Source organism: Bufo bufo, chromosome 3 (assembly GCF_905171765.1).
Source record: "Bufo bufo chromosome 3, aBufBuf1.1, whole genome shotgun sequence".
Taxonomy (NCBI): domain Eukaryota; kingdom Metazoa; phylum Chordata; class Amphibia; order Anura; family Bufonidae; genus Bufo; species Bufo bufo.
Window position 1 is genome coordinate 18,817,371 of NC_053391.1, and position 10,876 is coordinate 18,828,246.

A 10,876-nucleotide genomic window follows, 5' to 3' on the forward strand; every position below is an offset into this window, starting at 1 on the left:
CTAACCACAGATACGTGGACCAGTAAGCACGGCCAGGAACGCTATATCTCCCTAACTGCACACTGGGTAAATGTAGTGGCGGCTGGGCCTAAGGCGGAGAGCTGTTTGGCGCACATCCTTCCGCCGCCAAGGATCGCAGGGCAACATTCTTTGCCTCCTGTCTCCTCCTCCTCCTACTCAGATTCCTCCTCCTCTTCTTCCACCTGCTCATCCAGTCAGCCACACACCTTCACCACCAACTTCAGCACAGCCCGGGGTAAACGTCAGCAGGCCGTTCTGAAACTCATATGTTTGGGGGACAGGCCCCACACCACACAGGAGTTGTGGCGGGGTATAGAACAACAGACCGACGAGTGGTTGCTGCCGGTGAGCCTCAAGCTTGGCCTGGTGGTGTGCGATAATGGGCGAAATCTCGTTGCAGCTCTGGGACTAGCCGGTTTGACGCACATCCCTTGCCTGGCGCATGTGCTGAATTTGGTGGTGCAGAAGTTCATTCACAACTACCCCGACAAGTCAGAGCTGCTGCATAAAGTGCGGGCCGTCTGTTCGCGCTTCCGGCGTTCACACCCTGCCACTGCTCGCCTGTCAGCGCTACAGCGTAACTTCGGCCTTCCCGCTCACCGCCTCATATGCGACGTGCCCACCAGGTGGAACTCCACCTTGCACATGCTGGACAGACTGTGCGAGCAGCAGCAGGCCATAGTGGAGTTTCAGCTGCAGCACGCACGGGTCAGTCGCACTGCGGATCAGCCCCACTTCACCACCAATGACTGGGCCTCCATGCGAGACCTGTGTGCCCTGTTGCGCTGTTTCGAGTACTCCACCAACATGGCCAGTGGCGATGACGCCGTTATCAGCGTTACAATACCACTTCTATGTCTCTTTGAGAAAACACTTAAAGAGGGGTCATTTTTAGCACTTTCAGGCCAGTCTCTTCGAAGTGACTCAGAGGGAGGTTTTTTGCAACAGCAGAGGCCAGGTACAAATGTGGCCAGACAGGGCCCACTACTGGAGGACGAGGAGGATGAGGAGAAGGTGGAGGAGGATGAGGATGAAGCAGGTTCACAGCGGGCTGGCACCCAACGCAGCTCGGGCCCATCACTGGTGCGTGGCTGGGGGGAAACACAGGACGATGACGATACGCCTCCCACAAAGGACAGCTTGTCCTTACCTCTGGGCAGCCTGGCACACATGAGCGACTACATGCTGCAGTGCCTCCGCAACGACAGCAGAGTTGCCCACATTTTAACGTGTGCGGACTACTGGGTTGCCACCCTGCTGGATCCACAGTACAAAGACAATGTGCCCATCTTACTTCATGCACTGGAGCGTGATAGTAAGATGCGCGAGTACAAGCGCACGTTGGTAGACGCGCTACTGAGAGCATTCCCAAATGTCACAGGGGAACAAGTGGAAGCCCAAGGCGAAGGCAGAGGAGGAGCAAGAGGTCGCCAACGCAGCTGTGTCACGGCCAGCTCCTCTGAGGGCAGGGTTAGCATGGCAGAGATGTGGAAAAGTTTTGTCACCACGCCACAGCTAACTGCACCACCACCTGATACGAAACGTGTTAGCAGGAGGCAACATTTCAATAACATGGTGGAACAGTACCTGTGCACACCCCTCCACGTACTGACTGATGGTTCGGCCCCATTCAACTTCTGGGTCTCCAAATTGTCCACGTGGCCAGAGCTAGCCTTTTAAGCCTTGGAGGTGCTGGCCTGCCCGGCGCCCAGCGTTTTGTCTGAACGTGTATTCAGCACGGCAGGGGGCGTCATTACAGACAAACGCAGCCGCCTGTCTACAGCCAATGTGGACAAGCTGACGTTCATAAAAATGAACCAGGCATGGATCCCACAGGACCTGTCCATCCCTTGTGCAGATTAGACATTAACTACCTCCCCTTAACCATATATTATTGTACTCCAGGGCACTTCCTCATTCAATCCTATTTTTATTTTCATTTTACCATTATATTGCGGGGCAACCCAAAGTTGAATGAACCTCTCCTCTGTCTGGGTGCCGGGGCCTAAAAATATCTGACAGTGGCCTGTTCTAGTGGTGGGTGACATGAAGCCTGATTCTCTGCTATGATATGAAGACTGATTCTCTGCTGACATGAAGCCTGAATCTCTGTTATGGGACCTCTCTCCTCTGCCTGGGTGCCTGGGCCTAAATATGTGACAGTGGCCTGTTCCAGTGGTGGGTGACGTGAAGCCTGATTCTCTGCTATGACATGAAGACTGATTCTCTGCTGACATAAGGCCAGATTCTCTGCTATGGCATGAAGAGACTGATTCTCTGCTGACATGAAGCCGGAATCTCTGTTATGGGACCTCTCTCCTCTGCCTGGGTGCCTGGGCCTAAATATGTGACAGTGGCCTGTTCCAGTGGTGGGTGACGTGAAGCCTGATTCTCTGCTATGACATAAAGACTGATTCTCTGCTGACATGAAGCCAGATTCTCTGTTACGGGACCTCTCTCCTCTGCCTGGGTGCCGGGGCCTAAATATATGACAATGGACTGTTACAGTGGTGGGTGACGTGAAGCCATATTCTCTGCTATGACATGAAGACTGATTCTCTGCTGACGTGAAGCCAGATTCTCTGCTATGGGACCTCTCTCCAATTGATATTGGTTAATTTTTATTTATTTTATTCTTATTTTAATTCATTTCCCTATCCACATTTGTTTGCAGGGGATTTAACTACATGTTGCTGCCTTTTGCAGCCCTCTAGCTCTTTCCTGGGCTGTTTTACAGCCTTTTTAGTGCCGAAAAGTTTGGGTCCCCATTGACTTCAATGGGGTTCGGGTTCGGGACGAAGTTCGGGTCGGGTTCGGGACGAAGTTCGGGTCGGGTTCGGATTCCGAACCCGAACATTTCCGGGAAGTTCGGCCGAACTTCTCGAACCCGAACATCCAGGTGTTCGCTCAACTCTATTTATACACAACTGTAGTAGAGCTGTATTGGAAAAAATCTGCATCAGTGCTGGTCGGTGGGGGATGGTCATGTTTTATGGGAGTCAAAAGAACAGATCATATGGCTACTGGCTGACATGCTTGTGGGCTAATGTATAGTAGTGAATTATTGTTTTGCTGCACAGAATGGGTTTGTAAAAGATAAGACAGGTTCTTTGTGTAAAACTGTATTAGGCCTCTTTCACACTTGCGTTGTCCGGATCCGGCGTGTACTCCACTTGCCGGAATTACACGCCGGATCCGGAAAAACGCAAGTGTACTGAAAGCATTTGAAGACGGAACCGTCTTCCAAATGCGTTCAGTGTTACTATGGCACCCAGGACGCTATTAAAGTCCTGGTTGCCATAGTAGGAGCGGAGAGCGGGGGAGCAGTATACTTACAGTCCGTGCGGCTCCCGGGGCGCTCCAGAGTGACGTCAGAGCGCCCCATGCGCATGGATGACGTGATCCATGTGATCACATGATCCATGCGCTTGGGGCGCCCTGACGTCACTCTGAAGCGCCCCGGGAGCCGCACAGACGGTAAGTATACTGCTCCCCTGCTCCCCACTACACTTTACCATGGCTGCCAGGACTTTAGCGTCCCGGCAGCCATGGTAACCACTCTGAAAAAGCTAAATGTCGGCTCCGGCAATGAGCCGAAACGACGTTTAGCTTAAGGCCGGATCCGGATCAATGCCTTTCAATGGGCATTAATTCCGGATCCGGCCTTGCGGCAAGTGTTCCGGATTTTTGGCCGGAGCAAAAAGCGCAGCATGCTGCGGTATTTTCTCCGGCCAAAAAACGTTCCGTTCCGGAACTGAAGACATCCTGATGCATCCTGATGCATCCTGAACGGATTTCTCTCCATTCAGAATGCATTAGGATAATCCTGATCAGGATTCTTCCGGCATAGAGCCCCGACGACGGAACTCTATGCCGGAAGACAAGAACGCAAGTGTGAAAGAGCCCTTAGACGGCAGGACAGCGACCTTTTACTGTGTAAATAAACTGACCAGTGCTCTCTGAGTGACGATTCCCCAGCAGGGGGAGGGGCCTCACACTCTGCAGGCTGCCAGACTGATGACTCATACATTTCACATGAACGAGCACGTAGGACTGAGCTCTCAGTGTGATGTCATAAGGAGGCGTGGCTGGCTTTCACTTGAACTGGCTTAGCCCGCCCAGCCTTAGAAGCTGGGAAGCAGGAAGTGAATGCTGAGCTGCCTGCAGGTCAGTGTTAAATAGCAAGATGAGAATACCCCTTTAAAGGGACACTGACAGGCCCAATAAGCATAATTAGCTATAAATATGCATGCATAGGTCTTCTAATGTGCATTAAAAACATATAACTTTCAGCTTCTTAAAAAACACACTCACTTTTAGCTTCTGCGTATGCGCCCGGCACCCATAGCTTTCTATTGGGCATGCGCCGGATCTCGGAAAGTCGGGGACAGCAGAAGCCGCCGAGCGAAGTGAATATTGATGAGCTGGGCGGCGCTTCAAAACGGCGGTTGGGGGGGGCGGCTGGCTGGGCAGAAGTGAAGCCGAAACGCCGTCCCTTGGGCAGAAAGAAAAGCGATTACTTCAGGTTATAAAACATGAGTTTGCTGTATTTATAAGGTGGACAGGGGTTATACTTATATGTTTTTAATACACATTAGAAGACCTGTGCATGCATATATATAGCTAATTATGCTTATTGGGCCTGTCAGTGTCCCTTTAAAGACATATATTAGGAAATATCCTTTTTCCCTGCCTCCCACACAGGTGCAGAAAATACATGGAGACTGGCCAACCACTTTAAGTATTTTGCAGAATATGAAGACGGTATCTAAAGGGTGGATCTCACACTGACAGATGCGGACAAGGCCGCAAATTAAGTATTTTGCCCAAAAAGGGTGTTTTTTGTAATAACAGAATATGACAGCGGTATCTAAAGCGTGTATCTCACACTGACAGATGCAGAAAGGGCTGTAAAATTGAGTATTTTGCCTAAAAATTGTGTTTTTTAAAAGCCAAAATTTTTTAGCTGTATTTCTAGCTTAAATTGCACACTGACTAATGCTACAAAGGCCACAGATGAAGGGTCTTGCCAAAAATGGGTGATTTTTTTAAGCCCTGAATATAATTGCAGTAGTTCAAGCTTCTATTTGACTGTCACAAATGCACATATGCTGTGCTGTTGCACAGAACTTGCATAAAATGGCCACCGCCGCCCACCTAACTAACTGACGGATAAAAGTTATTTTTCTGGGACACTGGGCTCAGGGCAGGGTAAAAAGATTGTGCACTGCACCCAGAAAACAAAATCTTGGTAGATCGCTGAGTTCACAAGCACTTCTAATTAAAGCGTATGTCCTATTCTCTCCCTCACAGCAGCAGCATCCTCTCCCTACACTAATCAGAGCAGAGTGACGTGCAGCGCTATGGGACTCCAGATTATATAGAGGCTGGGTAACATGCTGCACTGGCCAATCACAGCCATGCCATTAGTTGGCATGGCTGTGATGGGTTCTAAGGGCACTGAGTTAAACGCTTGTTGATTGGCTGCTCTGCAGCCTTTCAAAAAGCTCCATAAAATAGCCGAACCCCAAATTTTACTAAAAAATGTTCGGGAGCGGGGTCCAAAAATCCTAAAGTCCTTTACAGTTCGGGTTCGCTCAACCCTATACTGTATATTATAGATTATCCCTATCACTAAGCCTCTTTCCATCTATTATTGGTAATTTGGTGTGATCCAGTGATGGCAGTCAGGATCGGTGACTGTCCGTGTTCACGGCCCAGTTACAGGTATGTACTCTCACATGTATGGACACTGCGTGTACAATTACTTACACACTACTGTGCGGACAATCACCAGTCACTGCTGCCATCACTGAACCTCCAGGAAAGAGTTATTCCCATTGTAAGAATTTCCTCCCTCTTACTGGGTCTGATTCTAAGGTTCAGGTCAAGAAATGAAATACAATAAGAGATGTAGAAAATGTGTATTGTAAAAGGTGGAAAATCAGTGTCCAGTTATGATGGGAGTTATATGGAGATCTACATGGAGACATACACAAGAGACATTATAGACAGAGACACATTGTCCTTATACACAGCACAGATTACAATATCTTATAATTCCTTCCACTTACAGTCAGTTCAGTGACACTTACCAGACATGGACCCTCCACACACTCAGGACTTGATCTCCAGTCAGAGTCTTCTCCTTAGCAAGTCAGTGATCCAAGTAAATCCAAGTGAATTCTGGCTTTCTGAGCCATGCTTGAGTCTTTTATACCCCTTTGGTGGCTATAGCTATCTTCTCCTCCTCTTCCCCCAGGAGACGCTCAGTCCCACCTTCATAATCATTGAAACCTTTCATCATCAGATCTGGCTTCCATTATTACAATATACAATGGAAGAACAATGGCCCCACCTCATCAACAAGTTTAGCATTTTCAGGCCTCCTGAGATGGTCCTTCATTTACACATTGTATTTGCAGGGTAGAGACCTATTGTTCACACTCCTATTTAGCATCTGTAAGAGATTCCTGGGATACTCCGAGACCTTTTCATGTGAGAATCAGTGTAAACAATGAGCATTTTACATCCTGATGAGATACATTCCATCCAGACCTACAACCACATGACTCTCCATCTATAATTCACATATATGACATACTCGTTATTATATCCAGTAGAACAGATTATAAGACTGTCATTATACAAGCCGTTGTGTGGCTGTTCCATGCATTGGAGACCGCAATTTGCGGTCCCTAATGCACGGGCAACGTCCGTGCGGCGGCCCAGGACGGATCGAGACCCATTCAACTTGAATGGGTCTGTCATCCGTCCGCACTGCAAAAAAAATACTTCATGCTCTATTTTTTTGCGGTGGTGAAGCACGGACAGAAACACCAAGGAAGCACTCCTTAGTGGTTCCGTGGAGTTCCGTGCCTCTGTTCCACACCGCAGCTCCAGATTGCGGACCCATTCAAGGAAATAGGTCCGCATCCGTGATGCGGGGAGCACACGGCCGATGCCCACATATTGCAGACCAGCTTTTTGCTGGCCACAATACGGCCACAGCCGGGCAACAGCTATGTGCATAAGGCTTAAAATAACGAACCATCTTTGATTTTACATTTCTTGTTTATGGGGTGTCAGGCTGATACTTTTCAGCTAGAAATCATACGTTTTGCTGCGATTCAAAAATATAGAGAAATTCGGGGCAGAGCTAATCAGAAGCAGCATAGCTGAGCTCCAGCAGCCATAGCCAAGAACAGCATTATAAAGCGTTTCAGAGGCACCCAAACTGTGCTGGAGCAGTCCCATCTCCATCCACTCACCCCCAGGAAGACACTGGAGATGATGAGAATATAGAAAAACCCCGGTTCCCCCACAAAACTTACCTCTTTCTTCACAGCAGCACCGCTCCAAGATGGCCCCCGGCACATGCAGGATTCAGCATAGACACCAATGAACTCCAGCAACAAGCGCAAGGTAGCAGGTCCATGAGATGCTGGTAGGACATATTTCCCCTGCAAGTAAAACTAGTCATGTGAGTGGGGGGTCTGCCCAAAGCTCTCCAGCAGGGGCAAAGTCTGACTTTAACATGATCCCTAATACAAGCTCTAAACATGATAGGATCACCCTGTCTGCTATGCAAGATTTAATGGCAGACCTGAAAAGTTCTATACACTCAGATATGCAGTCAGCCTTAAACACTATAAGGGCAGACATCACGGCCATTGGGGATCGCACTGCGCACCTTGAGGAAAAGATGGAGGAGTTTAAGGAAGCACACAACTCCCTAGTGGATTCCTATAATAAGGCACAGGATGAGGCTGCTGCCATGAAACGGAAATTAGCAGATCTTGAGGAGAAGTCTAGATAGAATAATATCAGACTCAGAAATATCCCTGAAGACATTAAATAGGACTCTCTCCAGGATTATCTGATAGATCTCTTTATATCAATCCTGCCGGACACCCCAGAGAGCGATTTATTTATAGATAGGGCGCAGAGTCCCTAATCCCAAATCTATGCCGGCCAGCACACCAAGGGATGTACTTATTCGCCTTCACTTTTTCCATTTTAAAAACAAGCTTTTTAGGAAAGCATGAAGAAAAAAAGACATTCCTGAGCGTTTGAAACAAGTTTCTTTCTATGCTGATCTCTCTCCAGCAACTCTAGCCAGGAGGAGGGAGTTTGCTAAATATACCACATTCCTGAGAGAGAATGGAATCCCATATCACTGGGGTTTCCCGGAGAAACTTATTGTCAGTAGAAATGGCACTAACTTTATTTTATTTTCTCCATCTCAAGCTGCAAACCATCTGGATAGGTGGTCATTACTCCAGCCACGAGAGGGAGCCAGATCTCCAGGGAAACAGAAGACAACCACGCTGACCCAAGAATGGACTGTGATGAAATCTGCGAAATTATAACCTCCATAGGTGCCAACCATGTAAGGTATTTCACCTGCCTACACCATTCTACATTGGGTCTGCTTTCCTCTACTCTTGACCCATCTATATATCTAGAAACACACAAATGTTATAGTCCTTCGGAGACTCCCCCATGTACGAGCTGTCGGTTGCCTGTTAGGACATCCAATAAGTCATGTCTTGGCGGTGGTTGTTGGACGTCCGCTGTTAGATAAAATTCAGATTTTTCACCATATATATATTTTTTCGTTTTTGCTATTTTGTTCTTCTTTTTCTCAGCTGATGTAGTTGTTTTTACATCACAAACTGGATCCCCCCCCCCTCTCTGGATTTCCCTCTCTCTCCCACTCTACACATGGCAATTGTAACTGGGTTTGATGATTTACTAGAGACTGTATGGTTTCTCAAAAGTTTTACTTTCTTTGTTGCTTATTCTTTTTTTTTTTTTTAGGGTGACCTGTCATTACCCGCTTCTGATTTTCTGACGCATTTTTGCACTCTATTGTTCTATGTAGTATTGTACATTTTACATGGCATTACAGGGGTTTATGGGTGTGTTCTTGGGTACCTGACATGGCATCAAAGATCTTATCCCTAAATGTCAAAGGGTTGAACAGCTCTTTCAAAAGAAGTATCTAACTTAGGCCTCATGCACACGACCGTTGTGTGCATCCGTGGCCGTTGTGCCGTTTTCAGTTTTTTTTCGCGGACCCATTGACTTTCAATGGGTCCGTGGAAAAATCGGAAAATGCACCGTTTTGCAGCCGCATCCGTGATCCGTGTTTCCTGTCCGTCAAAAAAATATGACCTGTCCTATTTTTTTGACGGACAACGGTTCACGGACCCATTCAAGTCAATGGGTCCGTGAAAGAACACGGATGCACACAAGATTGGCATCCGTGTCTGTGATCCGTGGCCGTAGGTTACTTTTTATACAGACGGATCCGAAGATCCGTCTGCATAAAAGCTTTTTCAGAGATGAGTTTTCACTTCGCGAAAACTCAAATCCGACAGTATATTCTAACACAGAGGCGTTCCCATAGTGATGGGGACGCTTCTAGTTAGAATATACTGAGAACTGTGTACATGACTGCCCCCTGCTGCCTGGCAGGTGCTGCCAGGCAGCAAGGGGCAGACCCCCCCCCCCCTGTTTTTAACTCATTGGTGGCCAGCGCGGCCGCCCCCCCTCCCCCTGTAGTTAACTCTTTGTTGTCCAGTGTGGCCGGCCCCCCCTCCCTCCCCTGTAGTTAACTCTTTGTTGTCCAGTGCGGCCGGCCCCCCTCCCTCCCCTGTAGTTAACTCGTTGGTGGCCAGTGGACCCTCCCCCCTCCCTCCTAATTAAAATCCCCCCCCTATCATTGGTGGCAGCGGAGAGTACCGATCGGAGTCCCAGTTTAATCGCTGGGGCTCCGATCGGTAACCATGGCAACCAGGACGCTACTGCAGTCCCGGTTGCCATGGTTACTTAACAATTTGTAGAAGCATTATACTTACCTGCGAGGCTGCGATGTCTGCGTCCGGCCGGGAGCTCCTCCTACTGGTAAGTGACAGATCATTAAGCAATGCGCCGCACAGACCTGTCACTTACCAGTAGGAGGAGCTCCCGGCCGGACACAGACATCGCAGCCTCGCAGGTAAGTATAATGCTTCTACAAATTGCTAAGTAACCATGGCAACCGGGACTGCAGTAGCGTCCTGGTTGCCATGGTTACCGATCGGAGCCCCAGCGATTTAACTGGGACTCCGATCGGTACTCTCCGCTGCCACCAATGATAGGGGGGAGATTTTAATTAGGAGGGGGAGGGAGGGGGGAGGGCCCACTGACCACCAACGAGTTAACTACAGGGGAGGGAGGGGGGAGGGCCCACTGGCCACCAATGAGTTAACTACAGGGGAGCGAGGGGGGAGGGCCCACTGGCCACCAACGAGTTAACTACAGGGGAGGGAGGGGGCCGGCCGCACTGGACAACAAAGAGTTAACTACAGGGGGAGGGGGGGGCGGCCGCGCTGGCCACCAATGAGTTAAAAACAGGGGGGGGGTCTGCCCCTTGCTGCCTGGCAGCACCTGCCAGGCAGCAGGGGGCAGTCATGTACACAGTTCTTTTAGTATATTCTAACCTGAAGCGTCCCCATCACCATGGAAACGCCTCTGTGTTAGAATATACTGTCGGATTTGAGTTTCACGATCTAACTCATATCCGACAGTATATTCTAACATAGAGGCGTTCCCATGGTGATGGGGACGCTTAAAGGTAAAATATACCATCGGATTGGAGAAAACTCTGATCCTATGGTATATTAACTCCTGACTTTACATTGAAAGTCAATGGGGGACGGATCCATTTGAAATTGCACCATATTGTGTCAACGTCAAACGGATCCGCCCCCATTGACTTGCATTGTAATTCAGAACGGATCCGTTTGGCTCCGCACGGCCAGGCGGACACCAAAACTACTTTTTTTTCATGTCCGTGGATCCTCCA